This window comes from Pocillopora verrucosa, chromosome 5, assembly GCF_036669915.1.
Source record: "Pocillopora verrucosa isolate sample1 chromosome 5, ASM3666991v2, whole genome shotgun sequence".
In the NCBI taxonomy this organism is placed as follows: Eukaryota; Metazoa; Cnidaria; class Anthozoa; order Scleractinia; family Pocilloporidae; genus Pocillopora; species Pocillopora verrucosa.
In genome coordinates, this window is record NC_089316.1 from 7,960,030 (window position 1) to 7,975,001 (window position 14,972).

The window sequence follows — 14,972 nt, forward strand, 5'->3', positions numbered from 1 at the left end:
GAGATATTGACTACTGTGATAGCAACTACTGTCACAAGAAACAAGCGCCGATGACAGCATCGTTTTCAGAGGGTTTTTATTTCTTATTAAAAACTCTGGGGGAAGCGTTCTACATGCTATAAAAGGTAAGCCAGTTTCCTTAGACGTTAGCAAGTTAAAATCTGAGAATGAGACATTTTATTTTCAAATGATTATTTGGAAATAGTATGATATTTATTCCTTTCTGGAAAAAAAACATTTCCCACAATACTAAGATGAGATGATCGCCCTCTCCCGAGGTCATTGAAACTGGTTTCCTTGCAGCTACGTAATGGGATAAGATGTTAAAAGTACTGTAATATATCTAGTTCTCTAACTAGTAGAGAAAGGATCTTTTAAATCGACGGATTCACGACGTGAGCGTTTTCTCACTTTTTTCGAGTAATTTGTTCAAAGAGGATATGTTAATTGATGATGAACACTGTCTTCATCAAATCTCCAATTTTAAGTTTGCGATGCAGCAGAAAACCTTCAAATGTTAAAATCTTGGGCAGAGAATGATAAAAGTTTAAATTTTTCTTTTTTTGTCGACTTTCTTCAACTTTTTATGACTTCCTGCGTGACGCAAGGTTTGGAACAGTTTGCTCCTTTAATATTTCTTCAATGCTTGCCACCTCTTGAACGATGGAAAATTTAATATAATGCAATGGTCAAGAAGACAGTGTTGTATGCCTCAGTCGTGTGGACATCCTGCTCTGTAGAAAATATTCGGAAAGTTTCAGGGTGCTGATACGAAAGCGAACAGCCTTCAACTTTTTAAAAAATTAAGTTGGGCCCCTTTTTATGATGAAAGGAAATTAAATAAGTCAATCTTGGTATATAAGCGAATTTCTGGCGATTGCCCATCCTGTATGACTCAGGTGCTAATAACAAATGTAGATGTTAATGAACGAACGAGCAGACGTGGAAAATTTGAACCTTGTCTGCCCCCAATTCAAACGGGAGTCAGTTCGATCCGGTACTCAAACAAGCTGGGCTCAGGTCTCCGCCAATTTCGGTCCAGTTCTTTATCAAATTGTTTCAAACAGGCAATACATGTACCTCCCTTTTATGTAGATGGATTTGAGACTAGAAATGGAAAGCTAGTCTATAACGTACTAAAAAAAATTAGTTCTCATATCAAGATCTAACTTACCTGAAAGTTTTACTGATCACATCCAACGCGCCTTTGTTTTCCACTATCGTGTACTGATTCTTCAGAAAAGTAAAATGAATGAACAATGAATAACAGCAGGAAACAGTAAATACAAAAAGATTCAACAAAAGAGACTTGCGTAGAGACAGCTCCAGATACATCCAATTGGTTTTGGCTAATTTCATGCGCACAGGGTCAAAACGTTGGCGCCATGCGTTCCCATAGCCTTCATGCTGCGCGAAAAATAACGATCGTAACCCTGGTCAAGTGAAAAAAAAAATGATACGAGCAAACTTCATGTTCCACCCAAATAGTAACTAAATTGTAATAAAACCATGAGTTACAAATCAGGCAAATCATAATTTACCCTTTGTTAAGTGTAAGATGCAAGATTCAGGATGAAGACAATAACATACATGATGCTTCTTAAGGTACATCTTGCAAGTTTCACCACAATATTCAGCATTTCCTCGAATATTAATTTCATAATTCTTCATAGCATGTATTTACTTCGTTTCCAGGCGCCACTGATCGTTGTAAAATAAGTCTACACGAACTTTATTCCAACATTTTGGTCCATACATAATTGCTAAAAAAAACAAACAAACAAACAAAAAACACGACTCAATTTATCGCCTGCCTACATATAATATTCTCTACGAGTTTGAAACGTCAATCGCTCTGACGAAGGGCGAAGGCTCGATACGTCAGCTTTTTCACTCTTTGCGATGTCCAATTTACATTTTCAACTTAGTTGTTAACTCTAAATTACTTACTTATTATGTGACTGTATTATCGGAGTATGTTCATCTGCGTTTATAATGTTGATGTCTTAAACGCACTCAATTGATTATAGTTATGGAGCAATTGAAGTTAATGTTATAACAATTTGTGTGGCAAAATTCCTGGGTCTAATCTGTAGGTTAACACCGATAGAACCGTAACCTGCCAAAGCTAAAGTCTTTCCATGTAGCAAAACGGAAGACATCGAAAATGCGTTTATAAGCAGACATTAAAACGCGTGCCCATGTATTTTATTTGCTACAAAAACTTCATTAGGTCCGGACTGACAGTTATTAATTTTGTTAACATACCATTTTCAATACAGAAAGGTCGGTTTCTACTACTTAATCTACTATTGAATGCAGGTGGTCGACTCGAAATTTGTGGGATACTGAAAGCATCAATATTGAGCTTCCTTGTCTTGAGAAAGCATGGAATTTTCAGCGTTTCTAATATTGGCAGTCTGGACTGCATCGATAACTTACTTGACGTCTGGTAAAGGTGAGTTGCAAACTACGAATAATTTTCTATCCCTATATTCATACTTCAGCGCGTGTTATCTTATTTCCCATCCATCTTTTTTATCTATCTATTTATTTATATATACATATATATGTGTATATATATATTTTTTTTTGCTGGTTCGCAACAGTTGATGCACTGTTCTCATAACATTTCGCTATGACAAAGCTAAAAACCTGAGCATGAACTCAACCAACATGATTTTTAAAGGATGGAACCGCAGTCCTATCCTATAAACTTGATTTTTAGACTTTGAATGGTATTCAACAAAGGTGTTTTATTATAAGGGCCATATCGGAAATTTGCAAAAGTTCGTTGTTACAAAATATGCTAAGAACTGCTACGGTGAAAATTGCTTCATCCAAAACCATTTCAATCCTAATGCTTAGCTCATATTTACTCATATTGGACGGGTAATCGATATCATCAAAACCATTTCGTTGTTGTTTAGCAGACAGGAATTCGATAATTTACAAGAAGAAGAAAAATTGGCAGCTCTTTGCCAACATAAGCAAAGTTATTTTTTACTGGAGAAAAATGCTGGCATGTACAACAGACCACGTTTTCTTGTTTTAAAAATTTGTTAGGGTAGACCGTCTCACAAGTTTTTAACCATTTTGCAGGATTGAAAAAAAACCTGTGACGCAAAATCCTTTTTAAGTGTTTCTTTTTTAATTGGAGGTCTTAAACAAATTCCTTTATTGAGCAGGAGGTTTGTGCAATTTTGAAATTTTTTATACTTCCAAATTTAAAATTGATCTAAATATATATTATTGATTGTTTTTAAAATTCTGATGCTATGATCAATATTTTTCAACGGGAGGAAAGTTGGCTGGGGGAACATTATTCGCCATGAGAAAAAATTGAATGAATAAAAACGATGAACAGATAAATGAGTTGTTTTAAGAAAACAAACGACAGAAGTAAATAGATGATTATATTCGTCATAGTTGGGCAATTCTAACAACCTACGTTGGCTGGTGAAAGTAAAAATTTAAAAATATCATTCTAGATTTGTACGTTTATATTCGAAAACGAATATAAATCTGCTCTTTGACACAAGACAAGAATGTTTCTTACGGCTTCAATTTGCATGAATTTCTTCTGTTCATAATAACTGTTCAAAGAAAAGAGCCACGAGGGACCTCTTCAGTACGTTGTACATTCCTTTAATAAACACTCAGTAGTCACGCACCTGTTTATTTGAAGAAAAAAAAAAAGCTCTTGAAGACCATTCCTGATCAAAGTTTTAGAAATATTTAAGGATCCCTATATGAGGATTCAAATTAAGCTCATTGCACTGATGACAACTGCATCAAAAAATGCAAACACCAATTAACTTCCTTAGTTATAATTTCACATGCTATTTCATGAGTCTGCCTTTCCTATCGATATCATAAACTCAGGTAGAATTGGCGCAGCTTCTTGAATTGTCAAATTTATGTGAAACACTAGAAATTTTACGTCAAGTTTCCGTACCTCAGAAACACTCAAATACTCAAATTAAGGTAGTTTTAAGTTATTATTTAAATTGTAGAAAACGGCGAAGAAATTTACAAAGTTTTAAGACATATTTAACTAATCCTTTTTTTCTCATCAAATCTTTGTTTAACTTACGTTCTCGACGTATTTGCCCCGATAAATTGCTGAGTTCCGAGAATTTTTGTTCAGAGGTTGTTCTTAGAACTTTTTTTTTCGAAATGTCATCTTTTTTTTCGACGGAAAGTATGTACTATAATCATATTTCAATTTGTCTATTTTAGAGCGAGAGCGCGCAATGGTGTTTCCGGACTACTACTTCTTTGCTGAAAGACGACTGGTAAACCATACAATCGAAACAAGAAAAGTCATGAACTTTGATGACTGTGAGCTTTTGTGCTACCTGAACGACAATTGTGCCAGTATTAACTTCAAAAAAGATCCTGACAGTAATGAACCAGCTCACATCTGTGAACTAAATAACGCCATGCATCTGAAATATGACAGTGACTTGACAACTGATGGCAATTTTTGTTATCGTGGCTCGAAGGTGAGTTATAAATCAATTTTTCGAAATTTTCGCATTGGAATAATATAAAAACAATGATGAACATTTATGCAAATTTGCGTGTATTCGATCATTTGGTATTTTGTTTTAACAACAACTCAACAGCAAAAATATCAGTTTTATTCACACTATTCAGGTACAACGAGAAGTAAAAAAAGTAAATAAAAAAAATAAAAGAGGAAAAAAACTACAAGTAAAGAGAGGAACGATAGAAGGAAACGATAATTAAGAACAAACTAATTCACGAGGCAAAAAGTGTTTCTTATTTCATTTAATCTCTCCATATTTCTTTGGTTTTTTTTTTTTCTCCTTCAGAACGCTTGTGACAAGAGTTTCCAGTGCCAAAATAACGCGACTTGCCAGTCTGGATTTACACCCAAGGGATATCGGTGCTTGTGTCCTCCTGGATTTAAGGGAGAACTTTGTGAAACGGGTACGAGTCTGAGTCAACACTTGAAATGACGTATATATGTGAGACTTTTTCCTGATTTTCAATGCTGGTTTGACAACTGTCCCTTAGCTGGTGAAATTGGCGTGAATTTGTGTCATTGTATATTGAGCTGAATTTTTCCAAAAAAACATATCTTAGTATAGCTTAATGAACGTGTGTATTGTTTTCTTCGCTCACTCGTTAGCAAAATGGTGAAAACAGTTATGGTTTGCACTCTTTAACACCGTAATTGCTAATGAGCGGCAATTTTTGCATAATTTTGATGGCCCATTTTTTGTTTTTTAAATTTGATTCAATTTCAATCAATCAATCAATCACTTTATTTAACGTGGTCAGAACGCTTAGCTAAAAGCTAGTTTACAGGTACGCCACGAAATAAAAAGAGAAAAGGAAATTATAAAGCCTTGTGAAGGTATATAAATTTAAATAAATTAAGATTAAGAACTAGCTAATATTAAAATATAAGAATTTAACAATGTAGTCACCAAGTAAAATGTATAAAATGTTATCATTAAAAACAGTAAATATAAACAGGGATAGATCCTCACCGCACTAGAGTCCCGTGAGATCTAATGTTTTTAAGTAATTTTTAAAAGTAGTAAATGTTTGTATCTTTCGAGACTCGTCCGGTAAAGCGTTCCATAATTTCGATGCAGCATATCTCCATGATCTTAACCCGAAGGTTGTTGATTTTAGTTTTGGGAGGTCCAGTATTGTGGTGCCCCTAAGGTTTTTTAATGGAGCCCCTTACTGTTATAAGATCAAGTAAGCTTTTTGGACCTGCATCACTGGCTAGTATCTTAAATACAGTGGACAATATTTTCGCTAATCGCTGTTCACGAAGACTTGAGAGACCGACACGCTTACAAAGTTCCTCATAAGGCGAGGACTTATCTCTATAAAAACATAACGGAGCGCACGTTTGTTCACACACAATAGACGTTGACGAATGTAAAGGAAACCACGCTTGCCACGAAAGTGCAAACTGCACCAATACCATTGGATCACATGTATGCGACTGTCAGCTTGGATATACTGGAAACAGACAAAATTGCACAGGTGGATTTTAAAAGATTTTTGTTTGAAGAATAGAGAGGCCTTGACTGTGCTCTTTCCTGTTGTAAAGCACGCAGAAAGCGGCTAGAACAGAAAGAAGTGTAGAGAGAAACACGAGACGTAGTCGGGGAGGATATTTGTCTTTGCTCACTTTATTATCACGTGAATTACGGCGCTTGGCATGTTTAGAAACCTTAATTAGGATTTTCTGTTGCTACTTGCCGGCTCCCGTGTTCCGAAATTTCACTTTTAATTAACGAATAAAAGGTAGAGAGAAGTCCGGGAAATGGTCGAAGATATTACATTTTCTCAGAGGCGTGACAGCTTGAGCTCAGCACAAAGTTTTATATTCTGATGAAGCAAGCTCTTTTAACCAATAGCAGCGTGCGTTATATCCGAACTTCATTGAAAAGCCATTCCGAACCTGGCTGGAAAAGAGCAACTTGAACACCATAGTAATCGGCATTGTTAGAAAATACGATCCCTGATGAATTGTTTTACACCGCCGTCAATTGTGTTACGGACCCCCTATAGTCGTGTTTCATTTTTGTTTTGTTAAGGACCTTTTGGGTAATGTTCCCAACTTTGAATGAACGATTTCGGTGACTAATGCATTGTCATTCTGCTTTTAAATAGATCCTACAAAAATAATTGACAAAAGCATGAAAATAAAATCGCTCGTTTGGCTATGAACCCTGTGCACAGGATGGATGATAAAAATTAAAAAAAAAGAAAATAAAAAAGAAAATTAAAAAATTAAAATTAAAAAACTCTTAGAATCCCTAACTTTAAAAGATTCCCTTAATAATAGCAAATATGATAAATGAAACTCATTTGACTTTGACGATTCGCGTTATGATAATGAATAATTTTAAAGTGAGAAACATTACAAAGAGCAAACGTATATATGGTTTCTCAGATGTTGACGAATGTAAAGGAAATCACTCTTGTCACATGAATGCTACCTGCACAAACGCCAACGGATCCTATGTTTGTGAATGCCAGCCTGGATTTAATGAAAATGGTCAAAGCTGCATAGGTGAATTTAATCGCTTTGCTATTAATATTTAGAATATTCCTGCTCAAATCTTTAAACAAGACTAAAGTTTCTAATCTTATTCTCGGCAACTTCTTCCCAATTGCATTTTTTTTAAACTTTATTCTTTTTTATGTTTATCATTTTACAGATATAGACGAGTGTAAAGGAAATCACTCTTGTCACGCGAATGCTACATGCATGAACACCAAAGGATCGTATGTCTGTACTTGTCACCTCGGATATACTGGAAATGGAAGCGACTGCACAGGTACTTGATGCATTTCTATTGAAACCATTTTCATCAGAAAGAAAAGCACTATCATACTTGCGAGACTTGCTTTACCAGCATATCTTGTATTGACCCTTTCACCCTTATAGAATTCTATTTACTGTCTACCATACAATCCTTATGATGTTAGTTCTAAGAATTTGATATTGAATCAACTGATAATCCCCAGGCTGATATTTTTCCTTATTCTCGTCACTTGTCTGTTTGATATTGTAATGATTTGGTAAGGAGAATTTCTTTCTTGGTCATTAAAGGGAGTTAGGTGGTTTAGTAAACATTCAGTGTAAGGTAAAAAATCTCCACTGGTAAAGGGAGACTTGATAGATAGGCTTACAGGACAGAACAACAGATTTGAACTTGGGGGGAACCGAGAAAAAAATCTGGTGAGTGGTTGTGTGAAGCACTTGCGTCTGGAACCACAAGACAACAAGACTAGGGTTTCTTACGTTATGCTCGGCAACGAGTGCAATGGAAATCACTCTTGTCACGTGAATGCTACATGCATGAACACCCTTGGATCACATGTATATCAATGTCATGCTGGATATACTGGAAATGGACAAAACTGCATAGGTGAATTTAATTTCTTCGCTACAATATTTTTAATAGTCTTATATGCCTTTCGGCTACAGCGCTGCACTATTTAGCCGCGTTACAAGACAATTAGACAATTTATTACTCATTACTAGTTTTGATTTAGGCAGCCATTTCTCATGTCAAGAACCTCTTAGGTAATGTCTCTGACTTTTAAATGAACAATTTTGGTGACTGATGCGTTGTTCTGCTTTAAAATTAACCTTATCACAATGAATGACAGAGGCATGAAAATAAAATCGCTCCTTTGTCTCTGAACCCTGTGCACAGGATGGATATGTAAATGATTTTCCATGGCGCTACGTTTTCGTTGACGCTCATGATATATTTGAGTGAAAAAATTGAAATTATTATCATCAAGTTTTATAAAATAGTCAAGATACTACGAGCACCCTGATTGGTCAAAAAACAATCGTTGGTTGCACCGGTAAACCTGTGGAAAATTGAAGTCTAGATATGTTATTAAAGTGACAGACCGCACTTTCTATCGGTTTACCAGCGTAGTAAACATCTTCAGATGTTGGGAAACCATTCGAAAAAAAGTAGATCAATCGCCTTCAGCTCGTTCTCACAAAATCCATCGTGGATTATCTCGCCAGTGAACTGAGAGAAAGAGCGATAAATAAAGGTTCTACGAAAACTGCGGTGCTGCGTCGGTGGGAGAGTGCAACAGGGTAATTTAGTATTATCAAATGAGTTGATGAGGTAAACTGGCCACCGTAAGGAGTGTTACAGCGAATGATCGAAACTCTTTACAGAGGCCGATTTGCATTATCAACTCAGTTGATAAGGTAAGAAAAATAATGGAAAAGGAAAACAATGTAAAAGAAATGGTTAGGTTGAGTCCTGAAGTGATTGTGTATCGTCTCTGACCTTATCTGACCCTTTTCATGGAACTAAAGAAAACCTTTAGGAGGCAGAGAGAAATTACACACTCCTGGGAAATAATTGCGTTACTACCGAATACCATCGGGGCTGGTATCGTTGGGTGGAGCTGAGAATCAAAAATGTCTTAAACGCATTTGGTAGCATACAGTTGAGGTACATACAACTTAGACTTTAATGGGCGATTAAAGCAAAATGAAACATGACTCTTTGTAATGCTACTATTTCATTTAAGTTCCTTTGTGCATAATCATTGTCCAATCCAAATTCTTCTTTAAAATTTACTCAGTGCATAGTTGTTCTAGTAAAACACTAGTCCTTTTTCGTTGTTGTCGAAATGATTGACTGGAAGAATATAAACGAAAAAATGTTATCTTTGATACTGCAATTTTTTGGAATGTTTATTTAATTTAACAGCCGACCCATGTTATAATTATCAAAACTTGGGTGATGCCAATAGAAAGAACAATTACGCTACACCGCAATTTGGTCCAGTGTTTTGTGTAGACTTACTCCCCGCAAGATGATATTGTTTTGTGAGAGCTGCAGGAACTGACAGTTGTTTCAGAGCGGATAGCTTGATAAACTGAAATATTCGTCATGAAATGTACGTTTCAAATATCTAATGCGTGGAACACAAAAAAGAGGAAAATTTGTTTTACTCTCTATAAATATCAAAGTAACTACACGACTGAGAGTCTGCCCATTTTAAAGTGACAAACATTATAAAGTGCAAATATGTATATGGTTTCATAAAGCCTTAAGGTAGTTACAAACATGCCGAGTTACAATATTTAATTATTTTCGCTTTTAAACACTGGAGGCACATTTGAGCTATCTACAATCGAGTGAGTGAATAATAGACCAATTATAGCTTGTATGCTATATCAGTGGACCCCTAGCATCAAACAAAGCAGTTCTAGCAGGAACTATTGTGCCACTAGTTCTAGGTTTTGTTTTTTCAAGCAGCATTACCCATACGTGTTTATGCATGGAGTTGCCACGATCTAAATCCGGTTTGTTTCAGAGCTATCATGTTAGGAGATGTAAAAAAAAAAACATTGTGGAGGTTGCACGTTTCGTTAACTACGAAAAAGTGAAAGTTTTTTCTTACTATTTGAAATGATTCAAGTACTGCTAAAAATACGTTAGTTGACAAAAATAAAGTGCAAAATGTATTTACGGTTTCTCAGATATTGACGAGTGTAAAGAAAATCATCCCTGTCACGTGAATGCTACATGCATGAACACCCTTGGATCACATGTATGTCAATGTCATGCTGGATATACTGGAAATGGACAAAACTGCACAGGTGAATTTAATTTCTTCGTTACAATATTTAGAATAGTCCTGCATGACACGTTCGATCACAGCACTGCACCATTCAGCCGCGTTGCAAGAAAATTAGATAATTTATTACTCATGACTCGTTATGATTTAGGCGGCCGTTTCTCATGATATCGCAATATCCCTGATTTTTGAGTGAACAATTTTGGTGACTGAATTTTGGTGCATTGTTATTCTCCTTTAAAATTAACCTTATTACAATGATTGACAGAAGCATGACAATGAAATCGCTCGTTTGGCTCTGAACCCTGTGCAGAGGATGGATATGTAAGTGATTTTCCATGGCGCCGCGTTTTCGTTGACGCTCGAGATATATTTGAGGGAAAAAAGTTAAAAGCCTTGAAAAATCATTTACATATCCATCCTGTGCACAAGGTTCAGAGCCAGACGGGCGATTTTATTTTCATGCTCCTGTCAGTCATTGTGATAAGGTTGATTTTAAAGCAGAAAAACGCATCAGTCACCAAAATTGTTCGAGATATATTTGAGTGAAGAAGTTAAAAATTATTATCATCGAGTTTTATAAAATATTCAAGATACTACAAGCGCCCTGATTGGTGAAAAAACAACCGTTGATCGCTCCGATAAATTTATGGAAAATTGAAGTTTGTGTTATTAAAGTAACAGACTGCACTTTCTATCGGTTTACCAACGTAATAAACGTCTCCAGATGTTAGAAAACGATTGGAAAAAACAAAAGTCAATCAATCACCTCTAGCTCGGAATTACAAACTTTTCTCGTCTCCTCACGTGGGTTATCTCGCAAGTAAACTGATAGAAAGAGCGATGAATAAAGGAGGTAAGTCTCTAAAGAAACTGTGGTGCTGTGTCGGTGGGAGAATATAACAGGGTATTTAAATATTATCAACCGAGTTGATAATGTAAATTGGCCACCGTTTGCAAGAGTTTTAAAGTTAAAGCCCAAAACGGCAGCTTCGTAACTCTTTAAGGCAGTCATTTTACATAATCAACTCAGTTGATGAAACCAAATTATCTCACCAATGAGATTTGTGGAAAATGCGAAAATTAAAAAAAAAAGGGGGGGGGGGGAAAGGGAAAAGTAAAAATTATTTAAAGAAATGAGATATTGATTTCTGTAGGGGTTGTATATTTTTCTCTGACCTTATCTGACCAGGTCTTCAACAACTTTTTTTTTACTATGTACTTTCTCTCTCAGACGTTGACGAATGCAGCGAGGCCCATCCTGTGAGAATGAACAAATGCCATCCGAATGCATCTTGCTGTAATACCCAGGGCTCATACAACTGTTCTTGCAATCCTACGTTTATTGGAGATGGTTTTGATTGTGAAGGTTAGTTTGGTTTTTGAGGGCGATGTAATTTGTATTTTTTTCCCACGTTGAATGTAGCAGTAAATTGCTTAGAGTTGACTTTCATCCGAAATTCACATCGAAGAAGTTGACTTTCATCCGGAATTCACATCGAGGAGGCATAATTTTACGCTACTTTGTGCACAAAAACGAATCGCTTTTTCATTGTGTTTTAAATGTTTAACAACCTTACACGAACTTTTACATGATGCAGACATGACACTATCTGTAGAACCAAAAAACATTTAAGAATCCCTAACCTTAAAAGATTCCCTTACAATAATAGCGTCTAAGATCCTTATTTGAGTTATGCAAGCCAATGAAAGAGTTGCCAGTAATCGGGTCCTTGTGTTCTCGCAAAGATTTCTGGGATCGCCACGGGGCAAACATTACGACTGTTTCGAGGTCCAAAAGAACCATTATGGAGAGAGATCATCGCTTTTTCGCTGCCGTTTTATCAGAATTGGATTGGGTAATGTTGATACAAGGGAAGCGTGAGTTTTGTTTGAACAACCATGAAATATGAGGTAAAATCCACCGATTAACTTTTCACCATGCGCAAGGTTTATTGTGAAATTGACATCTTGCACTGGTCTCAAAATTTAAACAAATTAGCTATAAATTGCCCAAAAATAACTCAATTAAGCCTTTTCAATTTTGTTTACGTGTGTTAAGTCTACTTCTAGCTTCTAGCTTTTTTCTTGGCTTGGTAATACAAGAGAGCGCTACAACAGTTACCTCGAAGCAGCAGGAGATTGAAATGGTGTGCTTGGGTATTAAATATTATCGCGGTGCATTGAAGTGGTTAAACACATACACTGCCTCTTTGCTGTGGTAAATGAGAACGAAACGGCATTAATAATCGGCGCAAAACTAAACCCTTTTTACTCTCCGAGGATATGTAGGTACAAATGGGTCGCTTAAGGAGCGATGCACACGCGAATATATGCCCACGGTTCCTGCTGGGACTTTCAGTAATTTGTCTCTTCTCCTCCAATGAGTTCCAGGAGAAAAGTGGCAGCACAAAAATCTTGGGATTTTCTCAAACAAGCTATTATTTGACTTAGGGATTTCCTCGCGTTTTCATCGTTTAATTACTCCTTCCAACGAGCAACATCCCGGTAAAAATAATTTCCATCCCCGCCGACAAAGACTTCTCTCCTGTGAGGAGGTATATTTTTAGACGTCGTAATTTGTATATTTAATACGTTAACAGGTATGAATTTAGGCTGTACATACATGAATACAACTGAAGAGACTTAAATGAGTTATTTCATAACGATTTATGGCGAACTTTCTAATATGTTGAGACCATTACGCCACGACGATTTCACATAAGACCTTACATAAAGAGAGAAGTTTATCGGTACGTTTTATATTTCGTGTTAATTGTAACAAAAACTACACTTTCCGCGTATCAAAATTATCTTAATCGATTTATGATAAAACTTCGGCAAAAAGTGTTGATCTCTTTCCAAAATAGGGCTTTTTATACGTCGACCTTTCACCATACATTTCATTTTAGCGAGTTGCAATGTTTGCCCTGTGGCGATCCTAGAAATCTTTGTACAAACACAAGGATCCAATTACTGGCAACTCATTCATTCGCGTTATGAATATAAATAACTGGATGATGCTAATAGACAGAGAGTCATTGCACACTCCTGGGACTTAATTGTGTTACTACCAGATACCTCTGGGCTGGTATTGTTGTGTGGGAAATGAAGGTCAAAAATGTCTTAAACGCATTTGGTAGCATCCAGTTGAGATACAAACAACTAAAGGCTTTGATGGACGATTAAAGCAAGAGTTAACATAATTCTTTATAATGCTACCATTTCATTTTAGTTCCTTTGTTCATCATCATTGTCCAATCCAAATTCTTCTTTAAATTTTACTTAACGCATAGTTGTTCTTGTAAAAAAAGTAGTCCTTTCTGGTTGTTGTCGAACTGATTGACTTGAAAAATGTCGACAACAAAAAAGGTTATCTTTGATACCACAACCTTTAGTAATGTTTATTTCATTTACTAGCCGACCCATGTTATAATTATCAAAACCTGAGTGATGCCAATAGAAAGAGCAGTTACGATACACCGGAATTTGAAGAAGACCTGTGTGACAACCAACTCCCTTTGGGATAGTATCGTTTTGTGGGAGATGCAGGAACAAAAATGCCAACAACACGTGTGCCATCATACCGATGTGGTACACTCTTCCCAGGCTGGTTGGATGGTGCTCATCCTACAGTGGAAGATGGTAAAATTCAAAGGAAAGTTTGCTTTACTGATCGTAACCAAGGTTGCAAATACCATGCAACTATTTTGGTGAAAAACTGTGGATCTTACTTCATCTACAAACTTTTCCCCCCGCCTCGTTGTTCCTCACGCTACTGTGGTACAGACTGAATGTGAAGCAAATATACTTAGCGTAGTAAGATGACTCACAAATCGCTCCGTAGCTACATGTGTACAAGGTTTTTAAGATGTGAAGTAGTAAACCTTTCTTCTCCATCGTAAACACTATCAGCAGATTTTAACTTTGGTGGCAAACAGGTATTTATTTCATTAGAATGATAATTCTCCTCAGACAGCCTTTGTCATCGAAGACAGTTGAAGGATCTTCAAAGTAATCTTCAAGTAGAATCTGCAAGACACAAACTCTCAAGCTTATGGTTTTCGAGCCTTTTATTTACGGTTTTTCTTTGTTTGTTTGTTTGTTTTTTAATCCTTCTTTAGCTAAATTTTTAACCATGTTTATTTTAGCACAGGTCAATGGAGTACAAACAGGTGCCATATTACGTTATAGGCGTAGACAAAAAAACAGTAATGACAGTCAAAATCTGATGTCCTATGAAATTACACAAAGTTAACGTTATAATTGATTCAGTATTTTGAAACGCTGAACCAATTTCCAGACACAGTAGGCAAAATTCAATGGTTCATTCGAAGTGGATCGCTTACATCGTAGACCGATTTTGAATCTGAGTTAAAGATCTATGCAGTGGCTTCATAGTGTCCCTATAAAGCTTATTTAAATAGACGCGCGGGCAACTCATTTATTCAAGACGAAATTTGTTATAATTATTTTCGCAGCAATTTGTATCGGTGATCACGCGTTTCGAGTGCAGTCTGGGAGAAATCAGCACGAGTAAATTTTCAAAGGCTAACCAACTTGCATGTGTACGATTATGATTAAAAAGTGCATGTAGCTTTTTCAGGTTGACCTGTTTTTCTGAGGTTAATTTTTCCCTACAACATAAACACGTAAAAAGAAAAGCATTCCGATCTACGAGGTGCTAAAAACAAGTACATACAAGGTAAATACAAGTTGTAAACAATTTTTTACACCGCTTAAGTACATCACCAACAATTTTTCACAGGAGTTATAATTGAAATCAAAATCACAGTTTCTCACTGTGAAATTTCCTTTTTCATCTTGAAAAAAATATTCAA

General features: G+C 36.0%; 1 pseudogene; it reads left to right on the forward strand.

Annotated features, from left to right (window-relative positions):
• LOC131792999 (uromodulin-like) lies at window positions 1-13,925 on the forward strand (annotated as a pseudogene).
• Window positions 13,926-14,972: the final 1,047 nt, after the last annotated feature.